A 17,164-nucleotide genomic window follows, 5' to 3' on the forward strand; every position below is an offset into this window, starting at 1 on the left:
AGCCAGGATGGTCTCGATCTCCTGACCTCATGATCCGCCCGTCTCGGCCTCCCAAAGTGCTGGGATTACAGGCTTGAGCCACCGCACCCGGCCGACAAATGCTCCTTCTAACCCCACAATATCATCCCTTATCCAAAAATCTTTCTTCAGTCTAATCTCTCCCACTCTAATCCCTAATCCCGCTCTAAGCAGCCCGGAGAAACATCGCCATTATCTCTCCATACCACCCCCAAACATTTTTGCTGCCCCAACACTTTGCCACTATTTTGTTTTATTTTTCTTATTAATATAAGAAGACAGGAATGTCAGGCCTCTGAGCCCAAGCTAAGCCATCATATCCCCAGTGACCTGCACGTAGACATTCAGATGGCCTGAAGCAACTGAAGATCCACAGAAGTGAAAATAGATTGCCCGATGACATTCCATTCCATTGTGATTTGTTTCTACCCCACCCTAACTGATCAATGTTCTTTATAATCTCCCCCACCCGTAAGAAGTTTCTTTGTAATTCTCCCCATCCTTGAGAATGTACTTTGTGAGATCCACCCCATGCCCCTAAACCTACAAGAACTCATGATAATCCCACCACCTTTGCTGACTCCTTTTTCGGACTCAGCCTGCCGGCACCCAGGTGAAATAAACAGCCATGTTGCTCACACAAAGCCTGTCTGGTGATCTCTTCACACGGACACGCGAAAGAGAAGGTAATTGGGCTAGTGGTATTTTAGCATTTATTCCTTTTAGTCCCAGAACCCAAATCTCTTTTGGATTGTCTTAAATAATTTGTGAAGCAAACCAAGTAGAAAACAAAGTAAGGCATAACTACATATGAATCAACCGGGCCACCTATGCAGTATCTTGAGAGTTATGATTGAAATAACTTTTTTTCAAACAATAGTTTTTTGAACATTTCTTACAGTAACATTTATTCAACAGTGGCTATGAGCTGGCACTTTGCTCAGTGCCTTTCCTACTTTTTGTTTTAAAATAACATCTACGACAATTTAAAGTGCAATCAAAATTACATTTTACTTTAAAGCTGTTTCAAGCTTATAAAAAGGTAGATCAGAAGAGCCTCTTTTTCTGTTTTTAAGTGGGTCTATGTGCCAGATTTTTTATCCAATTGGTCCTTATTGTTAACCTCCTTATTTGTGAACTACTTTCATTTGTGTGTTTCACAATTAGCAAACTATGTGGTTGCCATAAACCCTTTTAGTCCATCTCAGGGTGCACGTGTGAGATGAACAGCAGCAAAGGAAAATTCATTTTTCTAGGGTTCTTTCATTTCTCCTACCCCTCTGGAAACAACCTCCAAGGAAACAGTAGCAGATTCTACTGAGGGAGAGGCATTGCGTGGGGTGAGGACCAGTTATAGAAGAGAAGGCTCTCTGAAGTGCTGTCAAAAAATTGCTCCTGGGGAGGCCAGGTGTGGCACAAACCTGTAGTCCCAGCTACTTGGGAGGCTGAGGTAGGAGGATCCCTTGAGTCCAGGAGTTCAAGGCTGCAGTGAGCTGTGATTGAACCACTTCACTCCAGCCTTGAGTCCAGGAGTTCAAGGCTGCAATGAGCTGTGATTGAACCACTTCACTCCAGCCTGGGTGACAGAGCGAGATCCTGTCTCTTAAAAAAAAAATTGCTCCTGGAGGCCTAAAAATTAAATGAAAGACATAGGGAGATGAGGAAAACATGATCCCATAAACTGTGAGTTTCCATCTCTTCTTCCCACAGTTTTTTTTTTTTTTCTCTTTTCTTTCTAAAGGTCTTGTTAAACTTAGAGACACAGCTCCTTGTTAAAGATGCCAAGAGTCTGAATCATAAAAGACACGTTAAACGTTCTATTAGAATTCAAACCTCCTTTTTTAATGCAAATTTAAATGCCATTTTATGGAACATCTATAATTATGAAAATAGGAAGACATTGCCTCGTGTGCAGGGAGAGTCTGTGAGTATGAATATTACATTAATGTGCCCACACCAGCTCACTGATCCTGCTGGCAGGAGCATAAAAAATGCTTGAGTGAAACTTTTATTTAGATGTTAAGACTCCAGGCCCCAGCGGGGTGACAGAGACAGCCCCTGTGAGTTGCCATCAGAGAGAGAGCTTGAATTGAATTACCCAGGGGGGAGGAAGTAGTGATGAGCACTGCTTCGCTTATTTAATTTCATTTACTTTCAGTACATTATCAGCATGAGGCTTTTCTCTCCCCACCAACTGAAACCCAAGAATGCCACCACCAAGAAAACAAAGATATAATGCAGCAGAGATGTAACTCGAAGTCACTAATTCTAGGAGACAAGGGACAGCACCATCACCACCTTCTCTCCCCAAGAGTCAAACTCAGTTTATAAAATTGTATACTGAAGGAGTTGCTGAATTTTTTCTCTTTGTCATTCACTAACAAGATTCTGAAAAGGAATATAGCTGGAAACAGTTTTTTATATGCTGTGTTTTTATGTGTAGTCAGTAAGATGTGTTATGTTGCTTTCTTTCTTTCTTTCTTTTTTTGAGACAGAGTCTCACCCTTGTCGCCCAGGCTGGAGTGCAATGGTGCGATCTCAGCTCACTGCAACCTCCACCTTCTGAGTTCAAGTGATTCTCTTGCCCCAGCCTCCCGAGTATTTGGGATTACAGGCATGCACCACCACACCCAAATAATTTTTTGTAGTTTTAGTGGAGATGGGGTTTCTCCATGTTGGTCAGGCTGGTCTCGAACTCCTGACCTCAGGTGACCCAGCTGCCTCAGCCTCCCAAAGTGCTGGGATTACAGGCGTGAGCCACCGCACCCAGCCTATGTTGCTTTCTTATTCATTATACAGAATCTGTATTGAGGAACTCTCTAGACTGGTTTCCCTTATGGGCAGTGGGAAAAAATGGGATTATAGGCTAAGTTTAGAATGTCTATGGAAAAAAAATTGGGAAATGAGGTCAGATCAGTCTCTATTCTACTAATTGTCTTCTATGTACAAGGTACTGTGTGGTGAGTCCAATAACAGAGTTGTTCTCAATGTAGTTGACTCTGAGCTCAAGCTCATTAGCTCCATGATCTATCTGACAAATCCAAACAACCAAGATGGGAATCCACAGTGGCATGCAAGGTACCTCCTCTTTCAGTGTCAGCGCAGGGTCCTACTGATCAAGAACTAGTGATCCTGAGGATGCACATGGGGTGATGAGGCAGGAATCTTGTATGCCTGAATCCACACCTACTGGTAAATGAACAGATCTGCAGAGAGCTACTTAATGCATAATAGAAAGTATGTAAAATATGCTTTAGAGGATGATTATAAAAACAGGAAGAAGTTGCAAATAATTGTATAGGTTGCTATTTTAAGGCAAACAATTTATATTTAAGTATATAATTAAAAAAAGAAGCTTTTTGTTCATCACCTGAGAAATGATATCACTACCATCATGAAAAAATAAAAATGATTTTGATTTATTGAGAATAAATGGCCCTCTTGGCTAAGTCTAAAGGTGTATTACATTATATCAGCACAAAACAGAATTACATTAGGGTCATAATCTCTCTCTACCACTACACTTAACTAAACCTCTCAGAACAGCCCGTATAAAGAAAAGATTCACTTAGCTGAAGGATATGGGGCCATAAAGATAAGATCAACAGAGAAGTGTGTTACCCAGAAGTGATGGCCACCAAACTTTCATGGCAGATGAAGATAAAAGAAATTCTCAGATATCTTTCTCTTTATCTAGATTCCTTTAAACCCTTGTATCCCACCCATATCCAACTCTGCAATAAAAAAGGACAGGATAGGATTCCATCTCTCAATGCTAAACATGACTCTTTAGTCAGCTATACACAGCAACAACAATGGGGACCCTTTGGAGTGTGATACATTTCCATAAAGCAGTCAATAAAAAAGACACGGGAGCTTATGTGAGTCACGGCCTATTTAACCAGCTGCGTTCTAGCCCACTGAGAAAAGAGAATTGGAGAAATCAGTTGGCAACACCAGAGCACAAGGCTAATAGCACAGGAGGCCACATAATTTCCACTGCAAAAAGGCTGCAGCCCCTGCAGAACAAACCAGGTGCCCACTAACTTTCATTATAGGCAGTTGGCTTGGTCTCTTGCTAAATCATCCTGAAAGGAAAATAAATAATTTTTTAAAAAACATCTTTTGTTCAAATCGTTCCCCTATTACATTATGGACTTCTCCCAGCCTCCCTCTTCCTTTTAATTCAAGTTCTTTTCAACTGTTTAAAAAAGGGACCTAACCAACTTGAGCCTAGAAACTAATAGCTACCAGGGGTGAATTTCAGATAGGGTGAAGTTTAGCAGGTTCCTTAATTACTCATGTAAAAAACCCAGGGATTGGGTGTATGAGATAGGAGAAAATTTAACATTTGAAGGCTGGGAATGGTCAAATTCCACCTGTAATTCCAGTGCAGTCACAGATGGCTGGTGTGTGTGCATCTGCAGACATGTACAAAAACACACGCTTTAAAATGCCTCAAATGTACCGAGGCGAGGAGGGTACTGCAGATAAGTTGGGGAGGGGGTAGTTTTCTCTTGTCTGGTGACTGTGGATTTCAAATCTGTTCATTAACCTCTCTTTTGTGCATTTGATTTCTGTGGCCTTCTTTAATAATTTCATTACTGCTTTTCCTTAGCTTCTTACTTTTCTGGGTTACTTTTTTGCCTTCTTCTCAATTTTCAGGAACCAGTCAATAAACGATAGTTTGTAGTGTCTGGCAGGAAGTGCTCATCTTCTGATACTAACAAGGAAGTTGTTTTCCATGACTATTTCTTGATTAGTCCCTTGAACAGGCGTATATAATTCTTTAACTTCTGTGGTTCCATGTGATATCCACTTGAGTTTACACTTACACCACACACTTTTCTTGCATTGTGTTTCACTTATAAAGGAATTTAGCTCAACATACGAAAGGTGAAAAATTCTAAACCATTAGTAATAGATTTAGCATCTAAAAGTTTCAAAGATATAGAAAGCTCTCAAACAGATGGCTTTAAACTAACTGAATGGAACTGCTCATGGAGAAATAAATTGGACAACAGATGAAAGGAAGGGAATGAACACAACGTACTTAATCAAGTTCTTCAACAAGCTGTGATGTAAGAAGCTAGGAAACAAAACATGAGCAACTGGAGCTAGACTAAAGGACCCCAGAAAAAGGTAGAAACGACACATTTGTAATTAGCAAACCAACGCAGAAGACAACTTTCATGAGACCTCAATAGACTCATGTTACCCTTCCAATTTTTGAAGGTCTTTTAAAAACACTAGTGAATCCAGGTTATAATGAACCCAGGTTACAGAAATCTGTGGAGAAAATCCTGTTACACTGAAGACAAAAAAACCTCTGAGGTTCTAGGTCAGTAGTACTAAGAAAAAAAGCAGATAATAAACAAAATAATTAAAATGAATACACTTTAACAAAAATGGCCCCCCAAAACCCTAACCAATTTTTAATTCATCAGCATTGTATCAAACATTTTTACATCTAAGTCCCACAACATCCCTATGAGGCATATTTTATTATCATCCCCACTTTACAGACTAGGAAACTCAGGTGTAATGAAATGACATGACTTGCTGAAGGTTGCTCAGTTGGAATAGCCTATGCTGTTTCCAATACTCTGAGTTTCAGACATGCACAGAAGTGGATGAGGAAAGATTGGGTCTTCCCATCTCACTCCCCCACAAAAAGAGACCCTGTTTTTTGGAAGGAGAAACAGGCATGATGTATGGTTATTCTATCTCCTGGTGTCAAAAAATTATTTTAGTATCTATATTTCTTATTTATTTTTTATGAGTAAAATGAGCAGGTTTTATTTTTATGTTTTTCAGCTTTTATTTTAGAATCAGGGGGTACATGTGTAGGTTTGTTACAAAGGTATATTGTGTGATGCTGAGGTTTGGAGTATGAATGAATCTGTCACCCAGGTAGTGAGTACAGTACCCAGTAATAGTTTTTCAACCCTTGCTTCCCTCCCCACCTCCCCATGTATTTACCCAGTGTCTATTGTTGCCACATTTATGTCCATGTGTACCCAATGTGTAGCTCCCACTTATAAGTGAGAAAATGCCATTATGTTTTCTGTTTCTGCATTAGTTCAAAAACATGGAATGCTTCACAAATTTGCATGTCATCTTTGCTCAGGGGCCATGCTAATCTTCTCTGTATCATTCCAATTTTAGTATATATGCTGCCAAAGTGAGCACTCTTACTTTTAAATGTACTAACTGATTAATCTTTGGAATTGCCTCCTAGGGCAGATCTATGTGAAACCCAAGAGGTCAACAGAAACTCTCAGAATGCAATAAAAAGACGCATGAGTTAAGTACCTATAAGAGGACACAGCCAGAAACTCTCAAAAAATGCTGCTTGGAACTGGGCGTGGTGGCTCATGCCTGTAATCCCAGCACTCTGGGAGGCTGAGGTGGGCAGATCACGAGGTCGGGAGTTTAAGACCACCCTGGCCAGCATGGTGAAACCCCGTCTTTACTAAAAATACAAAAAATTAGCTGGGCATGGTGGTGCACACCTGTAATCCCAGCTACTTGGGAGGCTAAGGCAGGAGAATTGCTTGAACCCAGGAGGTGGAGGTTGCAGTGAGCTGAGATCGCACCACTGCACTCCAGTCTGGGTGACAAGAGCGAGACTCCATCTCAAAAAAAAAAAAAAAAAGCTGCCTGAACCCAGGAGGTGGAGGTTGCAGTGAGCTGAGATCGCACCACTGCACTCCAGTCTGGGTGACAGAGTGAGACTCTGACTCCAAAAAAAAAAAAAAAAAAAAAAAAAAAGCTGCCTGGTCACCAAGGTTTGTAAGACCTCTTATGATGCAAGTATGATCATCTAGAAAAAGGAAACCCTGTTCCAGTGTAGGGCTCATGCAGAAATCTTGGACATGATTTGTTTACTCTTGAAGGAAGAGGTTTGGGTTTGAAAAGGAAGAAGATTTTCCCCAGCACTTCAGGAGGCTGAGGCAGGCAGATCACTTGAGGCCAGGAGTTTGAGACCAGCCTGGCCAACATGGTGAAACTCAGTCTCCACTAAAAATACAAAAATTAGTCAGGCATGGTGGTATGTGCCTGTAGTCCCAGGTACTTGGAAGCCTGAGGTAGGGTTGCTTGAGCCTGGGAGACAGAGGTTGCAGTGAACTGAGAGTGCACCAGCCTAGGTGACAGAACAAAACTCCAAACAAAACAAAAAACAAACAAACAAAACAAAACAAAAAAGGATTTTAAAGTCAAATATCCAAATGGGTTTCTTTTCATAAAATATTCCCTCAGTAATGCCAAGCCACAAGGTAACTTACAGAAACCATGAGTATTCATGGAGGATGAAGAACCCTCTCATTACTACAAAGGGGCAACACATGCCCTGTGTCTTGCAAGATGCTCTCTTCCACATCTTCACTTTCAGTGGGATTTTACTTATAAGAAATGAAAGTGTTAGGAAAAAGCCCTTCTAACTCCAAGCATGGTAACTTCAATGCACTAATGATACCATCTAAATAAATGGTAATAATCAACACTTTCTGGTAGGTATCAGGAATTCATCTTAAAGAATGACTAACTATAATAACCCATTGCTTCTCAATCATGAAACATTGGTGAACTTCGATCAGTTAAAGGACAGAGATTTTGAATAATTTACTTTTAGAATAAGAATGGGTTTAAAGTTTTTCTATAACAATACCATTCACTACATTCTGATATGCTTTCTTACAGGGAAAAGTCAATCAAAAATAACTTATAGCTTATCCTATGTATGCTACAGCCTATAGTGATGAAATGAATCTAATGTACTATCATAATTGTGGCATCAAGAATTCCCACAGTGCTTTAGTTACTTGAAAACAAATTGTGTTCCTTCAAAACCATGAGTGTTCTGTGGTGGTGGGTTAAGCATATGTGTCTTTTGATTTTATCAATAACACATACCTGTAACCCAACATCCTCAGCTTCGTTTTTATCCTAAGAATCCATCCTTAATATAGAACCACAAAGGACCTGAAGTCTCTTTAGCAGCTAAGCCACAGTAAGTGGCAACAGAGCAAAGTGGGAATCCTGATACAAATTAAGGCAGCAGTCCTTCAAATGGCCTCATGATTCTAAAAAGGAGAAGAGGATTTTAAAATGCCAAATTGTCTTTTTACAAACCTTGCAAGATCAATGTATTCCCCCTGAGTCAGATCACCATTATACATGCATCACTTGAGAGCCTATCTTTAAAAATGAATGACAAAATGTCATTTTCAGATCTGTTTATTTACTATGCCACTGGGCCACTGGACTATGATAAGAACACAGAGAAAAGGAAATAAAAAGAAAAGAGCCTTTCCTGGGTTTGGAATCACTTTTTAACTGGTTCACCAAACTGTGGGCAGAAGTCATCTTTCTAAAACACAGATCATGTCACGTTCCTGCTTAAATCCTGTAATTGTTTTTTATTACCTACAGGATGAAACTCAAACTCTCCAGCATACAAAAACTTTTAAGTGCTTGGTCTCTTCCTACCTTCCAGTTTCATTTTCTCCCAACTTTGTCACCTCCCAGTACTCCAGCAATAATAAGGAACAGACTCTGTCCTACGGAACATGCCATGCACTTTACACTGCAAGGTCTCTGTGTATTTTGTTTTTCCTGTTTGGAACTTCCTCTCTCTACTTCCAGCTGCCGAACTGGGAGTGCTCCTTCAATTCAAATGTCACATCCTCTTTGAATCTTTGATTCCCCCATGTAAAATTAAATACTCCCTCTTCTGTGCTTCAATAGCATTTTCTAGAACATTTTTATAGCACAGTCTTGGCTCCCAGGGACCCTAAATCTTTTCCTCAATGTGCTCCATTCTTGCCACTTTGCTTGGGTTTCCTTAAGACTTTAGGAACAATGCAAAACTGCTAGAATCCTTGAAAAAGCAAATAGAAAAAGGGCTATTCCTGGGAAAAGAACTGTAGTTGTGGACCTGGGTACAAGGCAATAGGGAGGAGGGTAAAAATGGATCTTGCATCCATAGGAAAAGAGATGACACCATGGAAGAAATTAAGTGAACAGAACATTATAGTAGCCTCCATCTCCTGGGTTCAAACAATCCTCCTGCCCTCAGCCTTCCAAGTAGCTTGGAGTACTTGGTGTGCACCGTCATACATTATAGTACCTGGATTAAAACGGGGAAATAAAGAAGTTGCATATTAGATTCTTCTTTGGTGCATATAAATGGGGAAACAAAGAAGTTGCATATTAGATTCTTCTTTTGTGCATATAGCTGTGCACGTAGGAGGATGTGCCAGGGTTTGCATGGCAATTGTCTAGGTAAGAAGAGTAAGAATTAGATTGAGGAGGAAGGCCGGGCACGGTGGCTCACGCCTGTAATCCCAGCACTTTGGGAGGCCGAGGTGGGCAGATCACAAGGTCAGGAGTTTGAGACCAGCCTGGCCAATATGTTAAAACCCTGTCTCTACTAAAAAAAAAAAAGCAAAAAAAAATTAGCCGGTGTGGTGGCGCACACTTGTAATCCCAGTTACTTAGCAGGCTGAGGCAGAATTGCTTGAACCCTGGAGGCAGAGGTTGCAGTGAGCCAAGATCGTGCCACTGCACTCTGGCCTGGGCGACAGAGGAAGACTGTTTAAAAAAAAAAAAAAAGAATTAGATTGAGGAGGAACTGGAACATGTGAATAGCTGAGCCCCATCACAAGATTGGGCCATTCTTTTTTTTTTGAGTTGGAGTCTCACTCTTGTTGCCCAGGCTGGGGTGCAATGGCGCAATTATGGCTCACTGCAACCTCTGCCTCCCAGGCTCAAGTGATTCTCCTGCCTCAGCCTCCTGAGTAGCTGGGATTACGAGTGCCCACCACTACGCCCAGCTAATTTTTGTATTTTTAGTAAAGACGGGGTTTCACCATGTTGATCAGGCTGTTCTTGAACTCCTGACCTCAGGTGATCCAGCCACCTCAGGCTCCCAAAATGCTGAGATTACAGGTGTGAGCCACTGTGCCCAGTCCTGGGCCATTCTTTAATCAGTTGTTGAACTGATATGGAATTAAGAAGGATCTTTCCCTTACATACACACAATACACTCTAAGGAGTGTGGTACTAATTATTTATTTTCTGGAAGCCTAAAGAAAAGCTGCCAGTGGGAAACTGGTCCCTTTCATAGAGGGCAGTGCAATTCATTATTTGTATACTTGTTTCTCTTTTTATCCCTAGGGGCCTCGCACACACAGTAGGTACCCAATAATGTTTGTTCAACGGAACTGAAACCAATTCTAGCCTAACAGGACTTGTGATCCAGGAATGCAATATGGAAGTGAATATTTGTTAGTCAAACCATTTTCACTTAAGTCACTAACAGTAATTTTTGTTCTTTAATCTTAGGGTTGGTATCATATAAAACAAGAGTGTAAGAAGAGGCAAGGAAAGGAGGATTTTGCCAAGAGAACAAGGAGGAAGTGGGGGTGCAGAAGTTAGCTCGTATGACATCACTGAGAATGAAAGATAGAGGACCAAAAAGGATTTTGGAGAAAAAATTAGAATAAATGCCATGAACCTCAACTGGAGAGAAATAAATTTATCTCTCTCCTTCCTTCCTTCCTTCCTTCCTTCCTTCCTTCCTTCCTTCCTTCCTTCCTTCCTTCTCTCCTCCCTCTCTCCCTCCCTCTCTCTCTCTTCCTTGCTTCTTTCCCTCTCTCTTTCCTTCTTTCTTCTCTCTCTCTTTCTTTTCTGAGACAGGGTCTTGCTCTGACACCCAGGCTGAAGTGCAGTGGTGCAATCATGGCTCACTGCAGCCTCCATCTCCTGGGTTCAAACAATCCTCCTGCCCTCAGCCTTCCAAGTATCTTGGACTACTTGGTGTGCACCGCCATACTTGGCTAATCTATTTTTTATTTTTGGTAGAGGCAGGGTCTTACTATGTTGCCCAGGCTGGTCTTGGACTCCTGGCCTCAAGCAATCCTTCCACCTTAGCCTCCCAGAGTACTGGGATTATAGGTGTGAACTACCACACCTGGCCAAGAAATAAATTTCTGAGTCACATGTTACAGCCTGATTGGCACACCAATTCTGTGTGCCTTGGACCTTATCTATCTCCAGAACAGGGTTCAGAGGAAGCCATAAACAGGCAAAGGACTGAGCCAAATGAAGAACTGATTACTCTTTAGGAAAGAGCTATTGATTCCAACTTCTGAGCTATAGAGTTTGAGTGACTGAGAATTTGGCCACTGATAGTGTTTCCTCAGTCTTGTTCTTTTATTTCTTTCCTGGAGAAATGGCATTTTCTTTTTGGACTTTTACATTTAAATTGGTATGCATCCTGTGAGCAAACATCCTATGTGTGTCTGAGCATTTAATACTGTTAATGGTGAAGGCTACATGGAGATTAGTGTGACAGACTCCTGATGTCTCTATTTTAGTTACCATCGAAAGCAAAAGATTTAAGGAGGAATCCAATGATAACAATTTTGCTTTCTCTATGTCTCTCCAGTAAAAGACATTCAGATATCATCAGAGTACTGCATTGAGAAAACTTTAAAAGCAAATACAGCAGAAAATACAAAAGAAGACTTAGGAACTAATTACGATGATTCTCTGAGGGTATTTCAGGGTGGGTGATCTAATGAGAACTCTCACACCCCATCAGGAAGAACTTGATGGGAAAGCAGTGATCTTAGCAATGTGGCTTTGACCTGGTATGTATTATCTCCTGGTCAAAGGGCCACTCCCAAGCCAAACCTCCCCCTCAGACAGCTCCATGGGTGTCCCTGTGCAGCAGTATGGGCTCAGAGACAGAAAAATGATATTGGCTATGATAAGTTACCTTTAAGGCAAAAATCACCCTCTCTTAAAAAAGAAGTTACAAATTCTAGATTTAAATCTTTCTGGATTCTTCTGTTTCATCTGACAAAACTCAAGTAAGTTTGAAGTCAAACTTTGCAAGGAAAAAGAATTAGGAAGGGAAAATGAGGGTGATGTTTCTAAACCCAAAATTTTCCAACCAAATCACCAAGTCTGTAATTGCAAAATAAAAACACTAAATCTCAATATCTATTTGCACAGCTCATTAACTAAGGGCTCACACTCAGCAAACGAGGAAAAAAAGGAAAAGAAAAAAACTCCAGTACCAAACACATTTGGAAAGTTACTATAGAGACCTATATTTCCCTTGGATCTAAACTAGACCCCGCCACATTCTGCTGCACTGTGGTTGGATGCATCTATTTGTCTGTCTGTCTTTATTGCTTATTTGGCAAGTAGCAAATCGGGATAAGGCAAAGCATCTTTTGTCAGACCATGCGGGAGAGAGAAAGAGAACATTTCTTTCCCCACTGAACACTATGAACATTATGGCAGGCATTCGACCTGCTCTGCTACTGGGACAACATGATTTACAATGTGAAAAGGGAAAACCTAAATCACCAAGTAATGAAAACATTAAAGTTAATGCATCACAAGTGAGGAATTTATTACCATTAACTCCAATAAACAGTTATAAAACACTCGTCCTTTCCTGTCCGTGCACAGGGACACAGACACTGGACTTCATTAAGCTCAACTTTCTTTTCTTCTTCACTAGACCAGTCATGTGTGTTTGAACCAACCACCATTTATTGTTAAGTGGACTGGCTCATTTTCCAGAACTGTAGAAAGCTGAAGGCACATCCATTCTGCTTCACGGCACTTGGTATAGACGGATGAAATAGCAAAGTTTAGAAGACATGCAGTTCGGTACTGCTATATAAGTTTATTTAAGTCTCTAAAATGTATGTCTGACAAAAGAAGAGTAGCTCTTTCGAGCAGCCCTCCTCATAGGCAGGTATATAAGTAATAATGCCTGGTGAGGAGGGTGGCATATTGGATGCCAATGCACGTCAGGTGCGTTTAGCTGAATAATTTTTCCCTTGTTATTGTTTGGTATAGCACCTTGGAAGCCTGAGATGGAAACCCATTTCCTTCTATCATTTTTCTCTGTCACAGGGGCAGAGAAGTTTATTACCTTAAGGTTGTTCCTGAACAAAAGAGGCTGCACATATTGGATGGCTAAGGTAGATTGGTTCCAGATTCATTTGTTGTCAAGGAAAAAAAGAACTAAAGTGTCTTTTTGAAAAGCTACTTCTAATTGTGGAATTGCCTGGGTGTTACAAAGCACATAGGAGAGGCAGCATGAAATTCAGGCTTCTCTAACTGAATAGTTACAACAGTAACACAATAACAGTAATACTTTACATTTGGATAACACTTTATTTAGTGTTTATAAAATGTTTTCACATATGACACCTCCTTAATTCTGATCTTCATTCAGACAGAAAGATCTCACCATTCTAGACTTCCAAAGCTGACACAGGCTCACACAGTTGGGAAGAAGAAGAATCAAGACATAAACTCAGGTTTTTTTTTTGTTTTTGTTTTTGTTTTATGAGACAGAGTTTCACTCTTGTTGCCCAGGCTGGAGTGCAATGGCATGATCTTGGCTGGAGTGCAATGGCGCTATCTGAGCACCTCCCAGGCTCAAATGATTCTCCTGCCTCAGCCTTCTGAGTAGCTGCATTACAGGTGTGTGCCACCACACCCGGCTGATTTTTTTTTTTTGTATTTTTAGTAGAGACGGGGTTTCACCATGCTGGCCAGGCTGGTCTCGAACTCCTGACCTCAGGTGACCCAGCTGCCTCAGCCTCCCAAAGTGCTGGGATTACAGGCGTGAGCCACCGCACCCAGCCTATGTTGCTTTCTTATTCATTATACAGAATCTGTATTGAGGAACTCTCTAGACTGGTTTCCCTTATGGGCAGTGGGAAAAAATGGGATTATAGGCTAAGTTTAGAATGTCTATGGAAAAAAAATTGGGAAATGAGGTCAGATCAGTCTCTATTCTACTAATTGTCTTCTATGTACAAGGTACTGTGTGGTGAGTCCAATAACAGAGTTGTTCTCAATGTAGTTGACTCTGAGCTCAAGCTCATTAGCTCCATGATCTATCTGACAAATCCAAACAACCAAGATGGGAATCCACAGTGGCATGCAAGGTACCTCCTCTTTCAGTGTCAGCGCAGGGTCCTACTGATCAAGAACTAGTGATCCTGAGGATGCACATGGGGTGATGAGGCAGGAATCTTGTATGCCTGAATCCACACCTACTGGTAAATGAACAGATCTGCAGAGAGCTACTTAATGCATAATAGAAAGTATGTAAAATATGCTTTAGAGGATGATTATAAAAACAGGAAGAAGTTGCAAATAATTGTATAGGTTGCTATTTTAAGGCAAACAATTTATATTTAAGTATATAATTAAAAAAAGAAGCTTTTTGTTCATCACCTGAGAAATGATATCACTACCATCATGAAAAAATAAAAATGATTTTGATTTATTGAGAATAAATGGCCCTCTTGGCTAAGTCTAAAGGTGTATTACATTATATCAGCACAAAACAGAATTACATTAGGGTCATAATCTCTCTCTACCACTACACTTAACTAAACCTCTCAGAACAGCCCGTATAAAGAAAAGATTCACTTAGCTGAAGGATATGGGGCCATAAAGATAAGATCAACAGAGAAGTGTGTTACCCAGAAGTGATGGCCACCAAACTTTCATGGCAGATGAAGATAAAAGAAATTCTCAGATATCTTTCTCTTTATCTAGATTCCTTTAAACCCTTGTATCCCACCCATATCCAACTCTGCAATAAAAAAGGACAGGATAGGATTCCATCTCTCAATGCTAAACATGACTCTTTAGTCAGCTATACACAGCAACAACAATGGGGACCCTTTGGAGTGTGATACATTTCCATAAAGCAGTCAATAAAAAAGACACGGGAGCTTATGTGAGTCACGGCCTATTTAACCAGCTGCGTTCTAGCCCACTGAGAAAAGAGAATTGGAGAAATCAGTTGGCAACACCAGAGCACAAGGCTAATAGCACAGGAGGCCACATAATTTCCACTGCAAAAAGGCTGCAGCCCCTGCAGAACAAACCAGGTGCCCACTAACTTTCATTATAGGCAGTTGGCTTGGTCTCTTGCTAAATCATCCTGAAAGGAAAATAAATAATTTTTTAAAAAACATCTTTTGTTCAAATCGTTCCCCTATTACATTATGGACTTCTCCCAGCCTCCCTCTTCCTTTTAATTCAAGTTCTTTTCAACTGTTTAAAAAAGGGACCTAACCAACTTGAGCCTAGAAACTAATAGCTACCAGGGGTGAATTTCAGATAGGGTGAAGTTTAGCAGGTTCCTTAATTACTCATGTAAAAAACCCAGGGATTGGGTGTATGAGATAGGAGAAAATTTAACATTTGAAGGCTGGGAATGGTCAAATTCCACCTGTAATTCCAGTGCAGTCACAGATGGCTGGTGTGTGTGCATCTGCAGACATGTACAAAAACACACGCTTTAAAATGCCTCAAATGTACCGAGGCGAGGAGGGTACTGCAGATAAGTTGGGGAGGGGGTAGTTTTCTCTTGTCTGGTGACTGTGGATTTCAAATCTGTTCATTAACCTCTCTTTTGTGCATTTGATTTCTGTGGCCTTCTTTAATAATTTCATTACTGCTTTTCCTTAGCTTCTTACTTTTCTGGGTTACTTTTTTGCCTTCTTCTCAATTTTCAGGAACCAGTCAATAAACGATAGTTTGTAGTGTCTGGCAGGAAGTGCTCATCTTCTGATACTAACAAGGAAGTTGTTTTCCATGACTATTTCTTGATTAGTCCCTTGAACAGGCGTATATAATTCTTTAACTTCTGTGGTTCCATGTGATATCCACTTGAGTTTACACTTACACCACACACTTTTCTTGCATTGTGTTTCACTTATAAAGGAATTTAGCTCAACATACGAAAGGTGAAAAATTCTAAACCATTAGTAATAGATTTAGCATCTAAAAGTTTCAAAGATATAGAAAGCTCTCAAACAGATGGCTTTAAACTAACTGAATGGAACTGCTCATGGAGAAATAAATTGGACAACAGATGAAAGGAAGGGAATGAACACAACGTACTTAATCAAGTTCTTCAACAAGCTGTGATGTAAGAAGCTAGGAAACAAAACATGAGCAACTGGAGCTAGACTAAAGGACCCCAGAAAAAGGTAGAAACGACACATTTGTAATTAGCAAACCAACGCAGAAGACAACTTTCATGAGACCTCAATAGACTCATGTTACCCTTCCAATTTTTGAAGGTCTTTTAAAAACACTAGTGAATCCAGGTTATAATGAACCCAGGTTACAGAAATCTGTGGAGAAAATCCTGTTACACTGAAGACAAAAAAACCTCTGAGGTTCTAGGTCAGTAGTACTAAGAAAAAAAGCAGATAATAAACAAAATAATTAAAATGAATACACTTTAACAAAAATGGCCCCCCAAAACCCTAACCAATTTTTAATTCATCAGCATTGTATCAAACATTTTTACATCTAAGTCCCACAACATCCCTATGAGGCATATTTTATTATCATCCCCACTTTACAGACTAGGAAACTCAGGTGTAATGAAATGACATGACTTGCTGAAGGTTGCTCAGTTGGAATAGCCTATGCTGTTTCCAATACTCTGAGTTTCAGACATGCACAGAAGTGGATGAGGAAAGATTGGGTCTTCCCATCTCACTCCCCCACAAAAAGAGACCCTGTTTTTTGGAAGGAGAAACAGGCATGATGTATGGTTATTCTATCTCCTGGTGTCAAAAAATTATTTTAGTATCTATATTTCTTATTTATTTTTTATGAGTAAAATGAGCAGGTTTTATTTTTATGTTTTTCAGCTTTTATTTTAGAATCAGGGGGTACATGTGTAGGTTTGTTACAAAGGTATATTGTGTGATGCTGAGGTTTGGAGTATGAATGAATCTGTCACCCAGGTAGTGAGTACAGTACCCAGTAATAGTTTTTCAACCCTTGCTTCCCTCCCCACCTCCCCATGTATTTACCCAGTGTCTATTGTTGCCACATTTATGTCCATGTGTACCCAATGTGTAGCTCCCACTTATAAGTGAGAAAATGCCATTATGTTTTCTGTTTCTGCATTAGTTCAAAAACATGGAATGCTTCACAAATTTGCATGTCATCTTTGCTCAGGGGCCATGCTAATCTTCTCTGTATCATTCCAATTTTAGTATATATGCTGCCAAAGTGAGCACTCTTACTTTTAAATGTACTAACTGATTAATCTTTGGAATTG

General features: G+C 40.3%; 1 protein-coding gene and 1 long non-coding RNA gene across 3 annotated transcripts in view; one reads left to right on the plus strand and one right to left on the minus strand.

The window, feature by feature from the left end:
* Positions 1-13,396, plus strand: part of LOC105524566 — a 19,587-nt gene extending 6,191 nt beyond the window's left edge. The window contains exons 2-3 of the long non-coding RNA XR_001003783.1: positions 12,964-13,031; positions 13,289-13,396. This is a non-coding gene — a long non-coding RNA (uncharacterized LOC105524566). The remainder of the gene's footprint in view (positions 1-12,963; positions 13,032-13,288) is intronic.
* Positions 1-17,164, minus strand: part of SKAP1 (src kinase associated phosphoprotein 1) — a 304,294-nt gene that overhangs the window by 62,014 nt on the left and 225,116 nt on the right. The gene's annotated exons all lie outside the window — the stretch shown is intronic.

The sequence above is a fragment of the Colobus angolensis genome, unplaced genomic scaffold, assembly GCF_000951035.1.
Source record: "Colobus angolensis palliatus isolate OR3802 unplaced genomic scaffold, Cang.pa_1.0 Scaffold50, whole genome shotgun sequence".
NCBI lineage: Eukaryota > Metazoa > Chordata > Mammalia > Primates > Cercopithecidae > Colobus > Colobus angolensis.